The 21,759-nt window shown below is 44.1% G+C and overlaps 1 protein-coding gene across 1 annotated transcript in view; it reads right to left on the reverse strand.

Moving 5' to 3' along the window:
* sdk1a (sidekick cell adhesion molecule 1a) overlaps positions 1 to 21,759 on the reverse strand; it is an 839,938-nt gene that overhangs the window by 379,327 nt on the left and 438,852 nt on the right. The gene's annotated exons all lie outside the window — the stretch shown is intronic.

Consider the following 21,759-nt stretch of genomic DNA (forward strand, 5'->3'; position numbering starts at 1 on the left):
GGTAGTTTGCTTTTTTTTCTCCCTCCACTATTATTGAAACCATTTCCTGTGGGCCAACATTTTCAATTCCCACAAGGCAAACTGGGAATTACCTGCATTTTTAATTTTTGGGTAAAATAAAGAAGATTGTTTTACTAACAAAATCATCAAATGGAGTTGCCAGTTGCTGCAAATGAAACAATGCATTTTCAAATTTAAAGGTGCACAGGCACCCCAGAGCCTAATAAGGTCAGAATTTTACAGAGGCTCCAAATGAGCAAGATCTTCATGGTAGCAAGGGGATCTGTATGAGAACGAACAATGGTGTGAAGAGAATGTGGAGGAAAATCCATTTCTACCTGCCTTTAGTCTGAGAAAAACATCTGCAAGAAAGCAGACCCAATATCTCAATTAGCTAAATGAGCTGGTATAATGCCTTCTCCAAGAGAGGTTCCTGGCACTGTCATACAGGACACCTGCTCTCAAATTTGACAGCTCCACATCAACAGTTCTGTCTGTGTCATCCCTTATCTCTCCATAAATTCAACTCATCACTGTACAGAACTAGGATCCCATTCAGGTCACCAAGCAAAAACAACTTTATCACTTGTGCCAAAACTATGCTGAAACATAACTTTAGTGGCTCTCCAACATGTTAGTTCATTGGCCTTGGTTCATGAGTTAGCAAATTATTGTTATGTAGTATTATCTTTGCACTGAAGTGCCTCGTATCTCATGATATCCAAGTCTTGACATGAGGCCACTAGAGGACACAGCTTGTGCTGCTCAGCCTGGCTCCATGCCTTTTCTGCCGTACATGCAGAAATCAGAGGGGGCTGGTGGGAGGGACAAAATAGGCTGCTGTTTCTACAATTACCAGGGTTCTGCAATTACCTGACCTCCTGAAGGCCAGTCAAATATTCTTCCTCCACTGAATTTTTATGGAGCCAAAATTGTAGTGCAGACTCCTTAAAGCTTGTTAAATCCTGCAGCAGAATGCTACTTCTCATTCCTAATGGGCAAGCTTCCAATGTGAGACATTGGAGCCCACCTAGAGCACAGTAATGGCGGTGACCTTGCTAATTAAAGCAGGGTGAAGCTTCCTAATGGATCCTAGACTTCCTAACTTACAGACCACAATCAGTAAGGATAGGCAACAACACCTCCTCCACGATCATCCTCAACACCGGTGCCCCACAAGTCTGTGTCCTCAGACCCTTACTATACTCCTTATATACCTATGACTTCGTGGCCAAATTCCCCTCCAACTCAATTTTCAAGTTTTCTGATAACACCACCATAGTGGGTCAGATCTCAAACAATGACGAGACAATACAGGAAAGAGATAGAGAATCTGGTGAACTGGTGCGAAAACAATAATCTCGCCCTCAATGCCAGTAAAACGAAGGAGATAGTCATCGACTTCAGGAAGTGTAGAGGAGGACATACCCCTGTCTACATCAATGGGGACGAAGTGGAAATGGTCGAGGGCTTCAAGTTTCTAGGTGTCCAGATCACCAACAACCTGTCTTGGTCCCTCCATGCCGACGCTATAGTTAAGAAAGCTTACCAATGCCTCTACTTTCTCAGGAGGCCAAGGAAATTTGGCATGTCCGCTACGACTATCACCATAAAATGCACCATAAAAGGCATCCTTTCTGGATGTATCACAGCTTGGTATGGCTCCTCCTCTGTCCAAGACCGCAAGAAACTACAAAGCCCAGTCCATCATGCAAACCAGCCTCCCATCTACATCTCCCGCTGCCTCGGAAAAGTCACCAGCATAATCAAGGACCCCACTCAACCTGGACATACTCCCTTCCGTCGGGAAAAAGATACAATTGTCTGAAAACACTTACCAACCGAGTAAAGAACAGCTTCTTCTCTGTTGCCATCAGACCTTTGAATAGACCTACCTTATATTAAGTTAATCTTTCTCTACATGCGAGCTATGACTGTAACACTACATTCTGCCCTTCCTTTCCTTCTCCCCGATGTACTCTATGAATGTCATGCTTGTCTGTATAGCACGCAAGAAACAAAATTTTTCACTGTAACCCAATACATGGGACAATAATAAATTTGTTTGGATCATGGGGAAAAAAGAGACATTCAAGAAGCAGTAAGAAAGTTCCAAATCATCAATGATAATTCCAATGCCAGAATTACTGTTATTACACATCTCTGCCCTTGATCACACTACATAACACCCTGCTGGAAGTGGTTAGCAAATTCTGCCTTCTTAGATCCACGGTGACAGACAATCTATTTCTTGAATCAGAACCTGACACACATACAAGGACAGCAGCTCCCACCTTTGGCCATATCATGAAACCTGTGTGGAATAACATCAAGCTGATTCTCAGGACCAAGACCAAGGTTTATGAGGCCCGTGTTCGCAGCACCTTGTTGTATGGCTATGAAACACAGACAATTTACACATATCAGGAAAGGAAACCCAAAAACTTTAATCTTCGATATTTGCAGTGCATTCTCAGCATCTTACAAAGGTCAAAATCAGAAATATGCTTGCCCTCTCAAAGACAAACTTCCTAAATACGTTGGAACTCAACAAGTAGAGGTAACTTCACTGGCTTGGGCACATTCACAGGATACAAGATTCTCCCATACCCAAGAATTTTCTGCATGGCAAAATAGCCAGAAGACCAGAAGGACATCCAAAGCTTGGGCTTAAGAATGCTGGCAAGCATGGCATGAAGGCCCCAAGCATCAATTTTCACACATGGGAGACACCAGCAGACCATAGAGGAAAATGGCAACATCAACTGTGGCATGCGCCACAACGATAATTAGTGGCTTCAGCAACTTGGCAACCTGTATTGACACCAAAAACAATAACCAACAACACCTAATAACCCCTTATTTTGCAGTACTCACGGCAGAACATGCCTCTTACATATTGGTCTCTTAAGCTATCAGCGCCATATGAAGCTGCCCTTCTCCGAACAGATTTGATTTGTTAAATGCCCATCATCTTACGTAAATGGAAGGATGCCAATGAGACAGGAAAACTGTAAATATTAAGTAATTTATTTCAGCAGTCGAGTAAATCATTTCATCTTTCAAGATTAAAGTGGGATGTAAGATCCTACCAACAGCCACAAATTCATGAACTAAATCGTCAGATCATCGTCAAGCAGGAAATTTAGGTGCAATTTTTCAACTTTTCTGAAGATCTCATGAATCTTTGTCAAGGGCACTGTCAGTTATATACAGAAATGTTATCAGACTCATGAAAGAATGGCAAAAATTCACCAGACCAAGATGCGCTTGGTGTACACCTCCCAATAAAAAGTACTTGGTCATAATTGTTTAGCTTATTGGCAAGTAGTGAATTTATAAACATGGGGAAAGATACATCATTTAAGAGTTATATTCCATTTGAATCTAAAAATAAACACAAAAACAGACTTTCACTTTGTAAATTCATTTGTTTTTGTGGGAGGAATTATACAAGTAATTTTTCAGTGCAAATCATTCATGTCACAGACATTTTTATTCATTAATAAACAATGAAGACATTGACGCTCCGAGGACTTTTGGGGAGAGCTCATTATATGCAACCAATCTAGTGTAGCTGACCACTGATTTGAAACTATGTTGTTTATTTTTTCTAAACTTTCAGAAATATGGAAAACCAATTCTTTATCTTGCCACATTTATTATTGCAGGATTAGTATTCCATACTATATTCAGAAAATTCGTGTTATTAAACAATGTATTTCATTTTTCAATGTTCTGTTACTATGTGGCACAATAAGGGAGATTAATTGCTATAGTAATGCATAAATGTTTTTCTTATTTTGCTGGAAAGGTGACAGACTGCCAGTGCTGGAATACATAGCATTTTGCAATAATATGAAGATTCTTACACAAAGCATACTGCTCAGCAGTGGCAACATTGTACCAGGTATTTAGGCTGTCACAACATGAATTCTTTTCAGAGCACTATGTCTACATTACTTTAAGGTATTGCCAGAAATCAGAAAATGGCAATGATTTTTCTCTATCTGAAAGGGTGACCCCATTAATTGTATGATGATGGGAGATAATATATTTTCTACAATGGAATCTTATCTGATCGTCATTTGCAGCAATCATTTGCCTTTAATAATCAAAAACTGCTTTTCAAAAGCCACTTCGGATATTGTGTGTATTTATGGTAATCTGTGTAGTTTTGTTGTAGTGATTGGATGAGTCGCAGTTCTGCATTGTTGAATGACAATTACCTCAGTTTCAATCATTAATTTGTATGTTGCAGCACACAAATGATTTGCTAATTGTTTTTATTTGGCTAACTGTAAAGGATTCTTAGGATGATTGCATAAGATACATTCCGTCACAATGAGTTTCCAGTAATAAAGCAGATTTTGAAAGGAGTCAGAACAGGTGAGAAGGTTAGATACTGCATCCCTGGATGGGATGTTATTGGCCCCCAGGATGGGAGGCCAATAACATCCTGCTGTAAATCGGGAGTCCCACCCTGGAAGATTTTACAGATGGGGGACAGGAAGCGGACTGCAAATTTCCATACGTAAAGGCTCAAGTATGCACCATTTCACATTGCATTCTGGATTGGCCAATGGCTGACTGACACCCCGCATTTTGAGGAAGCTGCCAGCTAAACAGGGGTGGCCTCCTAGCAGCAGCCTAGCGAGAATGTTTCATGAAGCAAAGGGGTCCACAGACCCCGCAGCTCCAACAGCTCCCCCAGAGAGGCCGCCCCTAGAGCTCTGTAATTTTTCTGTTTACCTGCTGTTGGCCCCAGATCTGCTTCAGCGGTGGTGCTGCTGAGATTGCTGAGCTACCAACCCCCAGATTAGGCTAGCTGCTCATGAGGGTTGCTTACTATGATCATATTGAATGTCAGAACAGGCTCAAAGGGCAATACAGTTCAGCGCCAGCTCCTACTGCATATGTTCTGTTGCTAGGCAGTGGCTGGTGTCAATGTTCAGTGCCCTCAACATTGACACCAGACCCCATAAAGTTCCACAACATCAAAGATGGGCACGAAACTTCTGACTGATTACCATCTACTGCCCTTCCTCAACTGATGAATCAGCATTCGCCCATATTGAATACTACTAAAGATAAGGGCTGAAGGTAGAAAGTGCAGAGAATGTACATTGCTTCGACATTTCAACACCCATCATAAAGGGTGGCTTGGTGACACCATCCCTAACCAACCTGGATGAGTTCCGAAGGACATTTCTGCCATTCTGCGCCTGAGCAAGGTGATGAAAGACCACTAAGAGTGAAAACGCTGCTTGACCTCATCTTCACCAATCTATCTGTCAGAGATTAATTTGTTCTTGATCATGTTGGGAGCTGTGACTACCGCACAGTTCCTGTTGGGATTTAGTCCTAACTTAACATTCAGGGCACAATAGTCTATGGCATTATCACTGTGTTAAATGGGATAGATTCGGAACACCTCTTGCAGCTCAAAACTGGGGAGACATGAGAAGCTGTGGATATCAGCAGCAGCAGAGTTGTATGCCACACAATCTGTAAACTTCACAATGCAGCGAATCCCCCGATGATTACTGTCAAGCCAAGGGCCAAATCTGATTCAGTGAGGTTTGTAGGAGAGCACGCCATGTGCATACCTAAAAATGTGGTGTCAACATGGGGAAGTTACAACACAGGACTACCTGCATGCTCAACAGTGGAAGCAACACTCCATAGACAGAGCTAAGAGATCCCACAATCAACAGATCAGATCAAAGCTTGCAGATCCGTCACATCTGCTTGTGAATGGTGATGCACAATTAAACAACAAACAAGTGGAGAATGATCCACAAACATCCCCATTCTCAATGATGGTGGAGCCCAGCATATTAGTACAAAAGACAAAGCTGAAGTATTTGCAAACATTTTCAGCCAGAAGCACTAAATGCATGATCCAACTTGGCCTGCTCCAAATGTCCTTATCGTTACAGATGACAGTCTTCACAGGATTCAGTTCACTGCACAGGATACTAAGAAGGCACTGAAAAAGCTCTGGGCCCATCTCAGCTGTAATGAAGAAGATTTATATTCCAAAAGCAGCTGCACCCCTAGCCAAGCTATTACAGTAAAGCTACAGCCCTGGCATTTACCTGACAATGTGGAAAATTGCCCAGGTTTGTCCTGTCTACAAAATTCAGAGCAAGACCAATCCAGCCAATTAAACCCCAATCCCAATCTCCCCAATCAGTTTGCTTTCAATGATCAGCATAGCAGTGGAAGTTGTGGTCAACAATTCTATCAAGCAGCACTTACTCACCAATAACTTGCTCATCAATGCTCAATTTGGGTTGCGACAGGACTACTTGGCATCTGTACAACCTTGATCCAAATGTGGGCAAAAGAGCTGGTTCTAAACATTCAGTGAAAGTGACTGTCCTTGGCATCAAGAAAGCACTTGGCTGAGCCTGGCATGAAGGAGCCCCAGGATAAATGAAGCAAAAAAAAAGTGGGCAGTACAGCTGTTAGCACTGCTGCCTCATGACACGGGTTCAATTCCAGCCTTGGGTGACTGTTTGGAGTTTGCACGTTCTCCCATGTCTGTGTGGGTTTCCTCCAGGTGTTCCGGTTTCCTTCCACAGTCCAAAGATGTGCAGGTTAGATGGATTAGCCATGGTAAATGTGTGCGGTTAAAGGGATACGATGGGGGCAAGGGCCTGAGTAAGATGCTCTGTCGGAGAGTCAGTGCAAACTCGATGGGCTGAATGGCCACCTTCTGCACTGTAGGGATTCTATGATTTTATGAATAGAAATTAGGGGAAAAACACTCCACTGGCTGGAGTTGTAGCTAACATAAAGAAAGATAGTTGTAGTTGGAGGCCAAACATCTTAGTCCCAGGTAATCATTGCAGGAGTTACTCAGGGTAGTGTCCCAGGGCAATCTTCAGCTGTTTCAACTATGAGCTTCCCTCAATCAGAATCCCTCACCATCAACATCCTGGGGGTTACCATTGACAATAAACTGAACTGGACCAGCCATATAAATACTGAGGCTATAAGTTGTCAGAAGCTGGTAATTCTGTGGCACGTTACTCACCTCCTGACTCCCTGAAGCCTGTCCACTAGCAACAAGGCACAAGTTAGGTGTGTAATGAAATACTTTCCATTAGCCTGGATGAATGCACACCCAATAGCACTCAAGGGGCTTGACACCATCCAGGACAAAGCAGCCAGTTTGATCAGTATCCCATCTACCACCTTAAACATTTACTCCCTCCATCACAGAAGCACAGTGGCAACATTGTGTACCATCTTCAAAGAGGTACTGCAGTATCTTTTCTTTAATGACACATTCCAAACCCATCACCTCTATCACCCAGAAGAATCAGGGCAATAGACACATGCAAACACCACCACCTCCAAATTTCTCTCCATCTTGATTTGGAACGATATCACCGTTCCTTCACCGTCACTGGTCAAATTCTTGGACTGCTTGAGCTAACAGCACTGGGGTTTAGTTACAGCACATACATTGCAGCAGTTCAAGAAGAGAGCTTACCACCACACACTCAACAGCAATCAGAAATGAGCAATAAATGCTGACCTTGTCTGTGACGTTTATGTCTCATGAACAAATTAAAAAAATGTCAGTGGTTGTTATTCTTTTGATATACTGATCAGTAGGTTACACTGATCATTTGTCAAAATCAATCACTGTAACAGGATTCTGCTGCAGAATATGAAGCTGCACAGCAAACAGTACTCTGGGATCCATCCCACAAATTGTAGTTTCCAAAACAAACAGAAATACTTCAATTAGCGGCAAATGTGGCATAAACGTGTCTTGGTTTTCTTTCGGAGAATTCTGTTTCACACACATGCTGGTTTCAATTTCTTTTGAAAGAAGGCGGCAATCAATCAGGAAATATCCTTCTGAGGACAAATCTGATGATTCCAGGGCTCGATCTTGGTAAGTGAAGTTACTTATTGGAACAATCAGCATTTGCTTAAAAGAGTTGACACCTGAAGAAACATTTCCCTCTGACATTTTTGACACAGAAAATATTTATGGTATGTGGAGACTGGAGACAAGGAACCCAAGCATTTACACGAACCAAGCAAACTGGTGCCAAGGTTTAATTGATTGGATTACCACACTCTGATTCTATTGCTTCTAAATTTCTTTCCTCAAAATGTAATTTTGAAGTTGAAACCTATTTTGATCAATATCAAAAAATCAACTGAACCTTTTTAAAAAACAGCTAAAACCACCAGGGGAATATCACCAGTAAACTGTAGGGCAGGAGAAAGGAACTGCTACAAACTGTTGACCCTGGCATATTTAGTTAAGCTGACCATGTCTTTACTCAATAAACTTCCAATACAGTCATTGTGGGTTAAATTTTCATCTGGGAGCATAGGTATGTTTCAGTGCAAATGGCCACTATATTTTTTTAAAGAGGAAATCCAATGTCCTTCTGCATTCTTGATACTGCACCATTTTTTCTGGTCTTTCTGCCTCACAGGAATGCCCCATGTGTAAAATGCACAACTGCACCCACTGTGGTTGGGTTCCCAATTTAATGGGGGTGGAGGGGGTGAGAGACGGATTTCTTCCTGCAAACCATTTTCATCTGGCAGCATGGAAGCCCATTAAAAGCATAATGAAGTTTGAAAATGTGTGAAGAAAATGGGACGTCTGCAGAGAAGTCATCAACGTTCTGAAAGGTAAGCATAAAATGTTTTGATACCTTCAAATGGCACTATTAGGTGCTAAGTTGTAATGTGGATGTGTTTTAATGCAGTGATTGATCATGACGGTCTGTCCTGCAAAGGTAAATTAACCCTTACATTAACTAGCATTGTGCAATTGTACACATGCTTGACAGTACTTTCCAAATGGAGAAAATCCCATCATATATTAAAAAATGTAAAAGAAAAACGTTCTGTTCTCACGTTGTTGTGATTTGATTTAATTGGACTGGCCCATCTGGCTGTCTGAAAGTAGACAAAATGGTCTGCGCTTGTTCCCCCTTCATTGCTTGACAGGTACTCTACTTTGAAATAGAAATGGAAATCTGTTCTGTCAGTAGAGCTCGAAGCTTTTGTTACAACAGCTGTTCCATTATGAATGCTTCACTGCATTACAAAAGCTTCAGCTCAATAGGTGGTTGTATTGATCAAAGAACTATTGAAACTTTTACAATTCTATAACATCAGAATATGGCTTTGATGTGGCTCCTTGTTTATTTACCAATCTAATAGGCACTTAAAGGATTCCTACTTTTCCTCTTGGGTTTTTCGATCCAGGATCAAGGAGAGTGAGTGTGAATTCAGGGTTTCTTTAAATTATTAGAGGTTTAACTGTTTTTCAGTGATTTTAAAACAATGCCGATGGCTCCTGAGAACTGTACATAGTGTATACCAAGTGAGTGTCTATGGAGGAAATATGGAGGGGGCACGTATAGAAGTTGCATGGGGTGATTTGGAAATGTGACGTGGCATGGGGGAAGGCACTGGGTGGCACAAATAATGTGAGGGGCATGGATCAGGCACAGGGAATGTGAAATGCCATGCCATGGGGTGTGATTGGAGTGAAGAGAGTGAGATTTAGAGGGCCTTTAAACCATGTTGGCAGCTGGGTTGTTGTGGTGGAGAACCAAGGAGGTCCAACTAACTGGCTCATTTCCTCACCCGCACTCCATTCCGGTTTGCAAAATGCATTGCGCACCCAAATGTGTGAAAAGATGAAAATCATCGTCACACTTGGGTCAGGCGTGCATTTTGCAAGCCACTAAATTGCGCAGATCAGGTTTTCTTGAACCTAGATGAAAATTCAGCCTCACATGTCAACAATTATTTCAATGGCTGTAAAATTTGAAAGGTCCAATATAAATGCAACTCCAACTTATCTTGTCAAGACAGCAATGGCCATATCATGAAATATGCTACTTCATCAGCCACATTAAAACTCTCTATTCTTGAAGAATTTACTTGCAGCCATACTAATTCAAATGATTTTCCTGAAAACCTGAAGAATCTTCACAGCAAACTGGCTATCAGTTTACCCACATTTGATCTTGATAATTAGTGGCAGATCTCCAGAGGGTTCCCTTTTGATCCCCATTCCTTTATGCATCTGAGTTACTGAAAATAATATCAAATATTCATATGACAATATGTTCATAGCCAGAAACATTTCATCTTAACATCTGTTCGTGTTATCGAACACTGCAACAGTAAAGCACTTCCCTTTCTTTCCCTTGCAGCAATCTTCTTGCCGTATGCATCTGTAATCAGTAGCAGTCAAAGTCACAGTATCTCCTTCCAATGAATTAGATATTAACATAACCTTCTCCCATTAAAACCAGCGATATTAATCATAAGTAGACCCGGTTTCCGATCATTAAAATTAGCCATTATGAAAGTTTATTCTTCAATGTTGACAATGATATTGGGCTCCTTTGAACTCAAAGAATAATCTGAGAGGATAGCCAAGTAAATTGGTAAAATGCTAGCTTGGAAGAAAGAAGAGGTAGGCTGCAGTGGAGAATACCGGCACAGACTGGTTGGGCCAATTGGCCTATTTCTGTGCCATATATCTTAGATTGTCGTCATCTAAGTGCCTTGCAGGTGAGCATAGCCAACCATAGTCTTCCAAACTTTCTGATGATAGCAACAGTGGAAGAGCTCGTTGTTGGATTCAGGTTAAGCAAGTCTATAACATTGTCCAGCTGCTTCCTTCGCTTTTGGCCTCTTGCTCTGCTTCCGTGAATCCTTCCAGTGGTGAGTAGGCATTCCAACCCTTCTGCAAGGATAACATGACTGAAGAATTCAATTTATCGTTTTCTGATATTATCTAAAAGTACTCTAGTTTTTCCAGGTAATATTCAGTTCTTCTTCGTTTGTTCTCCACCCAGCTTAGCCTTAGGATTTTTCTCAACCATATTTCAAAGCGGTTGATTTTTGCTCCTTCCTCTCTCCCAATGCTCCAAGCATCACATTCATAATTCATTCCTGACCAGACATAACATTTTAATGTGCAGAATTTAATTTCAAGAATCAAGCCACATTTCTAAGAATGTTGTTTAAGTTTTGTAAAAATTGGCTTGTCCAAACTTTTTTTGAATTTCAGTAGCGCTTTTGACTTTGGATGTTACTGTGTTTTCTAGATAGTCGATTTGATTAACCTGTTCGAACATGCTGCTGTTTAATGAAATGTTGCATATTGGATTTTTTTTTCTCTGTCATTACCATGGTGCACATCATCTTGCAGTTGAGTATTAACCCATGTCTACTAGTTTCCTTTACAACGATCTTGATTAACTTTTGAAAAACTTCTTCATTTTGTTGCTGTAAGTATGGTGTTATCAGCATAGTAGATGTTGCGAGTTACTCTTCCTCTGACCATTAAACCATCCAACCCTTCTGGGAAAACAATCACTTTATAGGCAGAACAGTCTATCAATAGACCAGTGCAAGAACACAGCTTTGTTTAACCCTTTCTGATTGCTTTCTAATCATTGATGTGTGTATGTATGTCTATAAGAGAGATAGGCAGAATGTGAGTGGAGAAAATAAGTGTGTGAGAGTGACAGCAAGTTTGAGTGTGCGCGTGTGTGTGTGCGTGTGTGTGCGCGCGTGTGCGTGTGTGTGCGCGTGTGTGAGTGGCTGTGTGTGTGTGACTGTGTGTGTGAGAGACTGTGTGTGTGTGAGAGACCGTGTGTGTGTGAGACCGTGTGTGTGTGTGAGAGACCGTGTGTGTGAGAGACCGTGTGTGTGAGACCGTGTGTGTGAGACCGTGTGTGTGAGACCGTGTGTGAGAGAGACCGTGTGTGAGAGAGACCGTGTGAGAGAGAGAGACCGTGTGTGAGAGAGAGACCGTGTGTGAGAGACCGTGTGTGTGCGAGAGACCGTGTGTGTGCGAGAGACCGTGTGTGTGCGAGAGACCGTGTGTGTGCGAGAGACCGTGTGTGTGCGAGAGACCGTGTGTGTGTGTGTGAGACCGTGTGTGTGCGTGTGTGTGTGAGACCGTGTGTGTGTGTGTGTGACCATGTGTGTGTGAGACCGTGTGTGTGAGACCGTGTGTGTGAGACCGTGTGTGAGAGAGACCGTGTGTGTGTGTGATCGTGTGTGTGGCCGTGTGTGTGTGTGGCCGTGTGTGTGTGACCGTGTGTGTGCATGCGTGTGTGAGAGAGAGACTGTGTGTGTGAGACTGTGTGACTGCGTGTCTGTGTGCACGTGCGAGAAAAAGTGAGGATGCGTTTGAGAGAGATTGTGTGCACATAAGGGAGAGTATCTTTTCCCTTATTCTTTCATGGGATGTGGGTGTCGCCAGCAGTCAGCGTTTGTTGTCCATCCATAATTGCCTTTGAATTGAGTGGCAGTAGGCCAGACCAGGGAAGGGCAGCAAATTTCCTTCCCTAAAGGGCATTAGTGAACCAGATAGATTTATATAACAATAAGCAACTGTTTCATGGCCATTATTAGACTTAGAATTCAGATTTTACCATCTGCCATGGTGGGATTCGAACCTGGGTTCCAGAGCTGTAGCCATAGGTCTCTGGATTACAAGTCCAATGATAAGACCACTATTCCACCACATCCTTGTCTGTGTGTGTGTGTGTGTGTGTGTGTGAGACAGAGTGAACGTGTGTGAGTGTGAACGTATGTGTGCTTGTGAACGTGTGCGCTTGTGAGGATGTGAACGCGTCGGCATGTGAACGCGTGCACGTGAGCATGCGTGTGAATGTGTGCGTGCGAATATGAGTGTGCGTGTGAATGTGTGCGCGTGCGTGTAAATGCATGTGCGTGTGAATGCGAGTGCATATGTGTGAATGTGCACGCGCGCGTGAATGGGAGCGCGCGCGCGTGAATGGGAGCGCGCACGCGTAATGGGAGCGCGCACGCGTAATGGGAGCGCGCACGCGTAATGGGAGCGCGCACGCGTAATGGGAGCGCGCACGCGTAATGGGAGCGCGCACGCGTAATGGGAGCGCGCACGCGTAATGGGAGCGCGCACGCGTAATGGGAGCGCGCACGCGTAATGGGAGCGCGCACGCGTAATGGGAGCGCGCACGCGTAATGGGAGCGCGCGCACACAAATGGGAGCGTGCGCACGCAAATGGGAGTGCGCGCACGCAAATGGGAGCGCGCGCACGCAAATGGGAGCGCGCGTGTGTATGTACATGTGAGTGTGCATGAGCGTGTGAATGTGTGTGCAAGTGTGAACATGTGTGTGCGAACATGTGTGTGCAAGTGTGTGTGGATGCATCTGCGTGTGAATTTGAATGTGTGAGAGAGAGAGAGAATGAGTGCAATTGAAAGTGAGAATGAGTGAGAGCAAGAATGTGTGAGTGTTAAAGTGTATGTGAGGAGTGAGAGAATGAGTGAGTGAGTGAGTCGATATGAATGAGTGTGTGTGTGTGAGAGGGAGGGAGGGCGACAGTGTATATGAGGGAGAAACAGTGAGTATGTAAGAGTGTGAGAACGAATGTGAGAGAGTCACAGGGTGAGTGTTTGCGCGAGTGAGAATGAGTGTGCTTGTGTCAACGTGCGCGTGTGAATGAATGTGTGAATGAGTGAGTAAAAGAGTGACAGAAAGTGTATGTGTGTGAGAGAGAGAGAGACAGTGAGTATGAGTGAGAGGGAGTGTAAATGAGAATGAGTGAGAGAGTCACAGGACGAGAGATAATGAGTGTGAATGTGTGTGTGTGAATGTGTGCGTGTGAGAGTGACACTGCGTGTGAGAGTGAGACACATTTGCTCATGTGTCTGTGCACATCTGCGTGTGCATGTGAAAGAGGAGAGTGGAAGTGTGCATGAGTGGAAGTGCGTGCGTGAATGGAAGTGTGCATGTGCATGCGTGCGAGTGGGTGTGCATGCGTGAGTGGGTGTGTGTGTGCGGCGTGTGAGCAAGTGGGCGTGCAAGCGAGCGAGCGGGCGTGCGAGCGAGCGGGCGGGCGAGCGAGCGGGCGTGCGAGCGGGCGGGCGAGCGGGCGTGCGAGCGAGCGAGCGAGTGTGCGAGCGAGCATGTGAGCGAGCGAGCATGTGAGGGAGCGAGCGAGCGGGCGTGCGAGTGAGTGGGCGTGCGAGCGAGTGGGCGTGCGAGCGAGCAAGTGGGCGTGCGAGCGAGCAAGTGGGAGCGAGCGAGTGGGCGTGCGAGCGAGCGAGTGGGCGTGCGAGCGAGCGAGTGGGCGTGCGAGCGAGCGAGTGGGCGTGCGAGCGAGCGAGTGGGCGTGCGAGCGAGCGAGTGGGCGTGCGAGCGAGCGAGTGGGCGTTCGAGCGAGCCAGTGGGCGTGCGAGCGAGCCAGTGGGCGTGCGAGCGAGCCAGTGGGCGTGCGAGCGAGCCAGTGGGCGTGCGAGCGAGCCAGTGGGCGTGCGAGCGAGCCAGTGGGCGTGCGAGCGAGTGGGCGTGCGTGAGTGGGCGTGTGTGAGTGAGTGGGCATGCATGAGTGGGCGTGCATGAGTGAGCGTGCATGAGTGAGTGGGCGTGCGTGCGAGTGGGCGTGCGAGCGTGCGAGTGGGCGTGCGAGCGAGCGTGCGAGCGAGTGAGTGGGCGTGCGAGCGAGTGGGCATGCGAGCGAGTGAGTGGGCGTGCGAGCGAGTGAGTGGGCGTGCGAGCGAGTGAGTGGGCGTGCAAGCAAGTGAGTGGGCGTGCAAGCAAGTGAGTGGGCGAGCGTGCGTGCGTGGGTGTGCGAGCGAATGGGCGTGCGTGCGTGTGAGTGGGAGTGCGTGCGTGTGAGTGGGAGTGCGTGCGTGTGGGCGGGCGTGCGCGTGAGTGGGCGTGCGCGTGAGTGGAAGTGTGTGTGTGTGTGTGTGGTGAGAGAGAGTGACTGTATGTGTGTGTGTGAGTGTATGTGTGTGTGAGCATGAGAGAGAGTGTGTGTGAGAGAGTGCGTGTGAAAGAATGCGTGTGTGTGAGTGTGTGTGAGCGTGAGAGAGTATGTGTGAGAGAATGTGTGAGAGAATGTGTGAGAGAGAGTGCGTGTGTGTGTGAGAGAGAGAGTGCGCGTGTGTGTGTGTGAGAGAGTGCGTGTGTGTGTGCGTATGCGTATGTGTGAGAATGTGTGTGAGAGAGAGTGAGTGTGAGTGTGTGCGCGTGTGACTGGAAAGTAAGTGTGCATTTGTGTATGGGAGAGCCCTTTGTATCCAGGAAACGGGTCTGTTCTTTCAGAAGTGAGCCGATCCTGACAGTAGCCTCCACCTAGGGAGACGCGACACGGCAGTGCGATGCAGTTGCGAAGCGTTCAAGGGGCAGCTGTATTGCAGTAGGATGCGGCATACAGGAGTACACCACCTGCTCACTGGGAAAGAGAAGCACATTCTGCAGGTAAATATCACACTAGCACTGAGGTGGGGTCATGTCAGTCCGCTCCAAGCCTGCATTCCCTCAGAAAGAATGATCTATTTTGCTTTTCAATTAATGACCTTTCTTCCTTTGTGTTATCACAAGCAGGAGTGAATCCAGCAATGGCCTCCATTATAGAATCTCAGCACCAGGACTGTGGCCTTTTTTGTCTTCCCAACCTGATAAATATTTCATGAGGATCAATACTTTGGTAACGTAAAGCCAAATTCTTGAGGAATATAGAGGTTTCTTTAGACCCCAGAAATTTTGTCAATCATCTCATTTATCCTACTTGAAGCGCAATCACAATACCCAAAACAAAAAGGTTATGTATATAACAAAATGATAACTGGTCAGATTAGGGTGTTTTACCTGATTCAAGAGATAATGTGGCAGGGAAAAAATAGTTGAGGTTGCAGGCAAGAATTTCTTCCTTACTCAATACGATGGAGAGCAATGGATTTAATCAGCAGCTGTGCTCCTGAGATGAAATTCGATTTCCATGTGGGAACCGTAGAATTTCAGAAGAAAGCTACTCGACCCATCATTAGAACATAGAAAAATACAGCACAAACAGGCCCCTCGGCCCACAAGTTGCGCCGGTCATGTCCCTACCTACCTAGGCTTATATAGAGGCTTACCTATAACCCTCAATCCTATTAAGTCCCATGTACCTGCGCATCATTGTATCTGCACAACTCTCAGAACCAACTAGCAACATCATCCTATTCCCCATACTCTTTTTTAAAGTTCAGATATGAAAGCATGAAGAATTCCATTTCTGCCACTGCTTCTGTTGGGAACATTCAATGCCCTAACAACTTTCAATTCTTATCAATAGTCATCGTATTATCAGATTTCATTTGGTTGTGAAAATTACTGTTTCAGATTCCATGGCAGCTGCTGTAAGGAATGAGCTCAATTTTCAGATACAAAGGAGGGTTTCAGAAATGAAGATTGGGATGTCTGATTGATGGAAATAAGTTACAGAGAAGAAAAATAAGATTATTTAAACATATAGTCAGAAAATCTTATGTCCTTTTCATAAATAAGAGAATGTATGCTAGGCTGAAATCTAAATGACTTAATGAAGGCACACAGGGAAACAATGGCAAGATTGCATGCATGTGTATCAGATACAGCTGAAGTTAACTAAAGCCACAGTTGAATGTCAAAAATGCTTGTGAATGTGTGTGTGCCACCAATTAATAAGGTGGCATTCCTATGGTAAAGCTTTACAAGGTCTGTGAGAGGCCAGAAAAGCCACATAAGTGCATTGAAAGATTGAGCAAGGCCATTAGGTCTGAGCAGTAGAATATGACTGAAATTTAAAATACTGTATTCATCTTCAGTATTGAAGACTGTTGTGTATTCATGTTAATTCTGGTGTTTCCTCACTAGCAGCTTTGCAGTGGAACAGGAGCACTGTAAGAAATTGATCACATGCTATCACTGATGATGTCATCAGCCATTTGCGTAGGTAAAGGGGCAGTCTATTTTAGTAGTGTTAACATTCTTTCAATAAAGCTTTTAGGTTTTTTTAAACCTTCAAGGCCTGCAGTCTATCTTTTAAAACCACCACAAAGATTAGACAGTGGTACAAATGCTTTAGCTATTGACTCCTTAAATGTAAATGGAGAAATGGCCTTAGCTTAGCTTGAGGCACTGATGATTGATCAAGTTACATGATATGACAACATTTCACCTTCCACCTTCGGGAAAAAGAGACAAAAATCTGAGGTCACGTACCAACCGACTCAAGAACAGCTTCTTCCCTGCTGCTGTCAGACTTTTGAATGGACTTATCTTGCATTAAGTTGATCTTTCTCTACACCCTAGCTATGACAATAACACTACATTCTGCACTCTCTCGTTTCCTCCTCTATGAATGGTATCTTTTGTCTGTATAGCGTGCAAGAAACAATACTTTTCACTGTATGTTAATACATCTGACTATAATAAATCAAATCAAATCAAATCAGAGTGCTGTAGAAAGTCAGAGAAGTACTATTTGAGCCATTAAGTTAGCTGACCAACAATTCTTCGAGATCTGGACTAGTTTGCGTTGACTGGAGAAAGAACTTGATGCATAAATGTTACACACATGTGCCAAGACCCATTCATTGATATCTAGATAGGAAGATAGGAACACAAAAAGACCATTCAGCCTCTTGGAACTATTCTGCCATTCAAGTTAAATTAGGGCTGATCTGTATCTTGTATTGACTCTTATCAGTCCAGTTTTGTTCTTAACCTGTCAGTAAAGTTTTATGTTATTCACGTTTTAATAGGCTTGAATTAAATATCTAAACTGGTGCATGATGAAGTTTAAGCTATGCTAAAGGTTAATGATGCAAAGTACCACATGGTTCGAAATAACCAGTACCAGTACCAATATTTATCACTTAAAAGCATAGTTTTTACTGATGTTTGGGGACTCAAATGATTAATACATAAGAAAGCAATGTAATAGTAAATTTAGAAATAATATGGCCAAAACATTTTCTTACAGCTCCTGCATCTCAAAATTTCCTTCTACATCACTGCTGTTTACCAAGTAGCAAGGAACTTGCACATAAATTACAAAACCATGGAACCATAGGTTTGACGGCAGGAGATTTCTTTTCTCAAGAGTGTTCATCAATCTTTGCGACAAGTTGTGGATTCTCACACTAGTGTGTGCATTTTTGTTCCTGAATCGGGCAGCTGTAGTCAGCTCACTGTTCCCTCAGCAGAAAAAGTTCCCCTGACCTTTGTCCTGGAAGAGGAGGGGTGTGAGACAGAGTTGGGCATACAGCCGCAGGAAGCACTAGAGATGCAGAGGCAGGCCCCATATGGGAAAAACATCTCGGGCAAGAAGTTATAAAAAGCCAGTGCGTAAGCAGTTCTTCCTGTGGGGCGGGACATTCACAACATTGCTATTAGGTGTGGAAGGTGACATCCATCAAACGTCTGCTGAGTACTTATTCTCATAGTTGTCCAACTAGTTGCTGACACTGGAAGAAACAGTTCTTTATGGGTCTTCCGTAAGAAAATAGAGATTATTGCTGCTTATTCACCTTGTAATAAAAGAGCACACTCAAATAGGATAAGATGGGCAAAACTTCACAAGACTCAGTCATGAATGCATCTTGGCAGCAACAGCTGCTTTCGTGGCCCTGCATTGATTTAGATTCAGTAAGATGTTTAACAACACCAGGTTAAAGTCCAACAGGTTTATTTGGTAGCAAAAGCCACAAAAGCTTTCGGAGCCCCAAGCCCCTTCTTCAGGTGAGTGGGAATTCTGTTCACAAACAGGGCATATAAAGACACAGACTCAATTTACATGAATAATGGTTGGAATGCGAATACTTACAGCTAATCAAGTCTTTAAGATACAAACAATGTGAGTGGAGAGAGCATCAAGACAGGCTAAAGAGACGTGTATTGTCTCCAGTCTCCAGTATCCAGGCTAAAGAGACGTGTATTGCCCTGTTTGTGAACAGAATTCCCACTCACCTGAAGAAGGGGCTTGGGGCTCCGAAAGCTTGTGTGGCTTTTGCTACCAAATAAACCTGTTGGACTTTAACCTGGTGTTGTTAAACTTCTTACTGTGTTTACCCCAGTCCAACGCTAGCATCTCCACATCTTGATTTAGATTAGGATTGATGGTTATACACTGCATGCAGAAGCTTTGCAAATACCCATCATCAGGTTAGCGATATGCAACATTGCTTTGCCCATGACTTGCGCAGCAGCAGAGTGTCATGGCAGACTATTGTGATTCAGAGGAAGCAGGCCAGTAGGAGCCCTCGGGAGCACAACACGCCACGTTGACATGACAAGAACAGATGCCAATACTTCTGGCAAATAAAATCAACTAAATCAATTAAACTGAAGGACAAAGCAAGAAGGGCAGTCCCCAAAAAGGGAGCTGCTTGAAACAAACAACTAAGTGGAAAGGAAGGCAGTCAGATGCACATATTACACAATGACAGAATTGGCTGCACTGCTTGTCAAGCTGTGATATACATTTCACAGAAGCACGTTTTTGTGGGATCTCTCATCTCAATAATGTTCTTGGTCTGCACACAGCTGCTATTATATTACCATCTGCAGCAGCCACCTCCTAAAGTGGTACCTCTTGTCACCCAGAAGTACCTGTGGTGAGGACAAGAATAAGTGGGGCAGCCGTAAATTCCTCAGCGTGAATGCATCATGTCAGCTTCATGAAAAACATGCACATCTGTGCAGGAACACCGAGCTGTGGTCACATACCACCTGCATGTTCAGTGAGTTGGAGGACTTTCTGTTAACAAAACAATCTGGCTGATGAACTGGTGACCTTATTAGCCGTGTGTGTATAAAATTGACCATTCTCTGAACTTATGTGAAGCCCCTGGCCCACTCTGTTTGCAACAGTACATCCATTGGAAAGTTAACATGATCCTCCACTGAGCAAAGAGTGCATCTGTGACAGCTGTCATGCATCAATGAGTAGCTGATTAGGAAATGCCTCAGATGCTTGGAAGGAGCCAGAGCAAAAGAAGTGAGGGACAGTGCAACTGGCAGAGCATGGAGATCAGTTGACGCTGGCACCAGGTATTTCTGCATCATGGTGCATATCTCTGCAACCATTTCACTAGCAACTGCAGCCTTTGTCTTGTCTGGGTCTCAAAGGATATGCTATACTCTTACTTTGGGGTAATATCTGATGGTCATCCTCCTCCCCTTCTTCCTGGCTCTGCCAACTTCTGCCTGTATTCGCTCATTTCAACTGCACATTGTTCCTGCTGCCCTGTTCTGAGAGGCAGGTATGTGGGATGGTGCCATGTTAATGTTTTCTTCTCTACTCAATCTTCTCTCAGTGGACCTGGGCACGCTAACCTGCCTCCAAACTGGCTGCCCGAGTCAGGGAGGTATCGTTATGGGTCAAATAGATATGCTATTCCAAGCCTACAAGCCACTCTCTATTTTCCTCTGGAGGTCAACCACAAACCTCGATTTGTGCTGGTAGCTCTTGACAACAAAAGGACATCTTTCTACTTCTAGTGATGAAAAATCTTTTAGCGCAGCCACTTATTGAAATGTCCTACCTGATTAGTGAAAAATGCATGTGAGAAGTCCTCTTTAACATACCAGAGAAATTGACATCAGTCGTAAATGGGAGTGGGACAATCCAGGATCCATCTGCATTTTGCAGTCTTCACGGCTCTGCAATAATTCAGGCCTGGATTCAAAAGAAACTGAACAAGGGTCTGATAGAGGCTGATATCGTTGTGTAAAAAGGTAGGTGGAATTTTGAGTGAAATGACTCATAGCTGATCTGATCTCTTGGAATTCATTTTGAATGCCCTTAGGGATCAGATAAAAATTTCCATGAATAATTCTTTCCCTGAACTGGCTCAAAGCTTTTTAAACACTTCTCCCTCATGGAGGAGATTACATGATTGTTGCTTGCTGTGAACCACAGGAGCCAGAGAGCTCAATTACAATATGACTGTAAGGAACAGGCTCAACATACTAACTGACATCCTCCGTCCATCATTTTCATATGTTTCTAAAACCTGTCCACTGATTTTAGTAAGTAGGGCTGGACATCAAAAAATAGGAAGTGAAAGAAAGAAACAAAAATAATCTAAAATATTTAGAAAGTAGAAATGAATGACTGTGTTTTTCCATCTCAAACTGAAAACAATCAAAAAATATTGATACATACTTCTTCCTCGCTCTTGCTCATCTTTTCCCCCCTATAGGACTTTACAAGCCAGGAATCACTCCTCAAGCAAGCAGGTAGGGAACTTAACAAGTACCAGGTTCTCAACTGTACATACGTTATTTCCCCTTCCCTCTGAGTGACCAGCCCTGCTCTAATTTTTGACCAGTTGTTGATCTTGCTCATTCCATCACTTGGTACTGATCGACTATTCGGGTGTTTGCATGTGATGATTTCCATGGAACGCTGTTTTATGAAATAGCTGAGGAAAGTAGGCATCCAATCTGTTGCCAAAAACCGTGCAGATATGTGCCAGCCCACAATAGTATTGAAGACTCGTGCTCCAGAACAAGCCACACCCTTAGCCAGGCTCTTTTACTACAGCCACAACACAGACATTCACATAGTAATGTGCAAAATTGCTAATTTATGTCCTGTGCACATCAAGCAAGACAAATCCAACACGGCCAATGCTACCCCATCAGTCTACTCTCAATCATCAGCAAAGATCAGTCCAAAGATGTGCGGGTTAGGTTGATTGGCCAGGTTAAAAATTGCCCCTTAGAGTCCTGAGATGCGTAGGTTAGAGGGATTAGTGGGTAAAAATATGTGGGGGTAGGGCCTGGGTGGGATTGTGGTCGGTGCAGACTCGATGGGCCGAATGGCCTCCTTCTGCACTGTAGGGTTTCTATGATTCTATGATTCAAAGTGATGGAAGGTATTGTGCTATCAAGCGACACTTGCACAGCAATAACCTGCTCACTGA

This window comes from Mustelus asterias, chromosome 23 (assembly GCF_964213995.1).
Source record: "Mustelus asterias chromosome 23, sMusAst1.hap1.1, whole genome shotgun sequence".
NCBI lineage: Eukaryota > Metazoa > Chordata > Chondrichthyes > Carcharhiniformes > Triakidae > Mustelus > Mustelus asterias.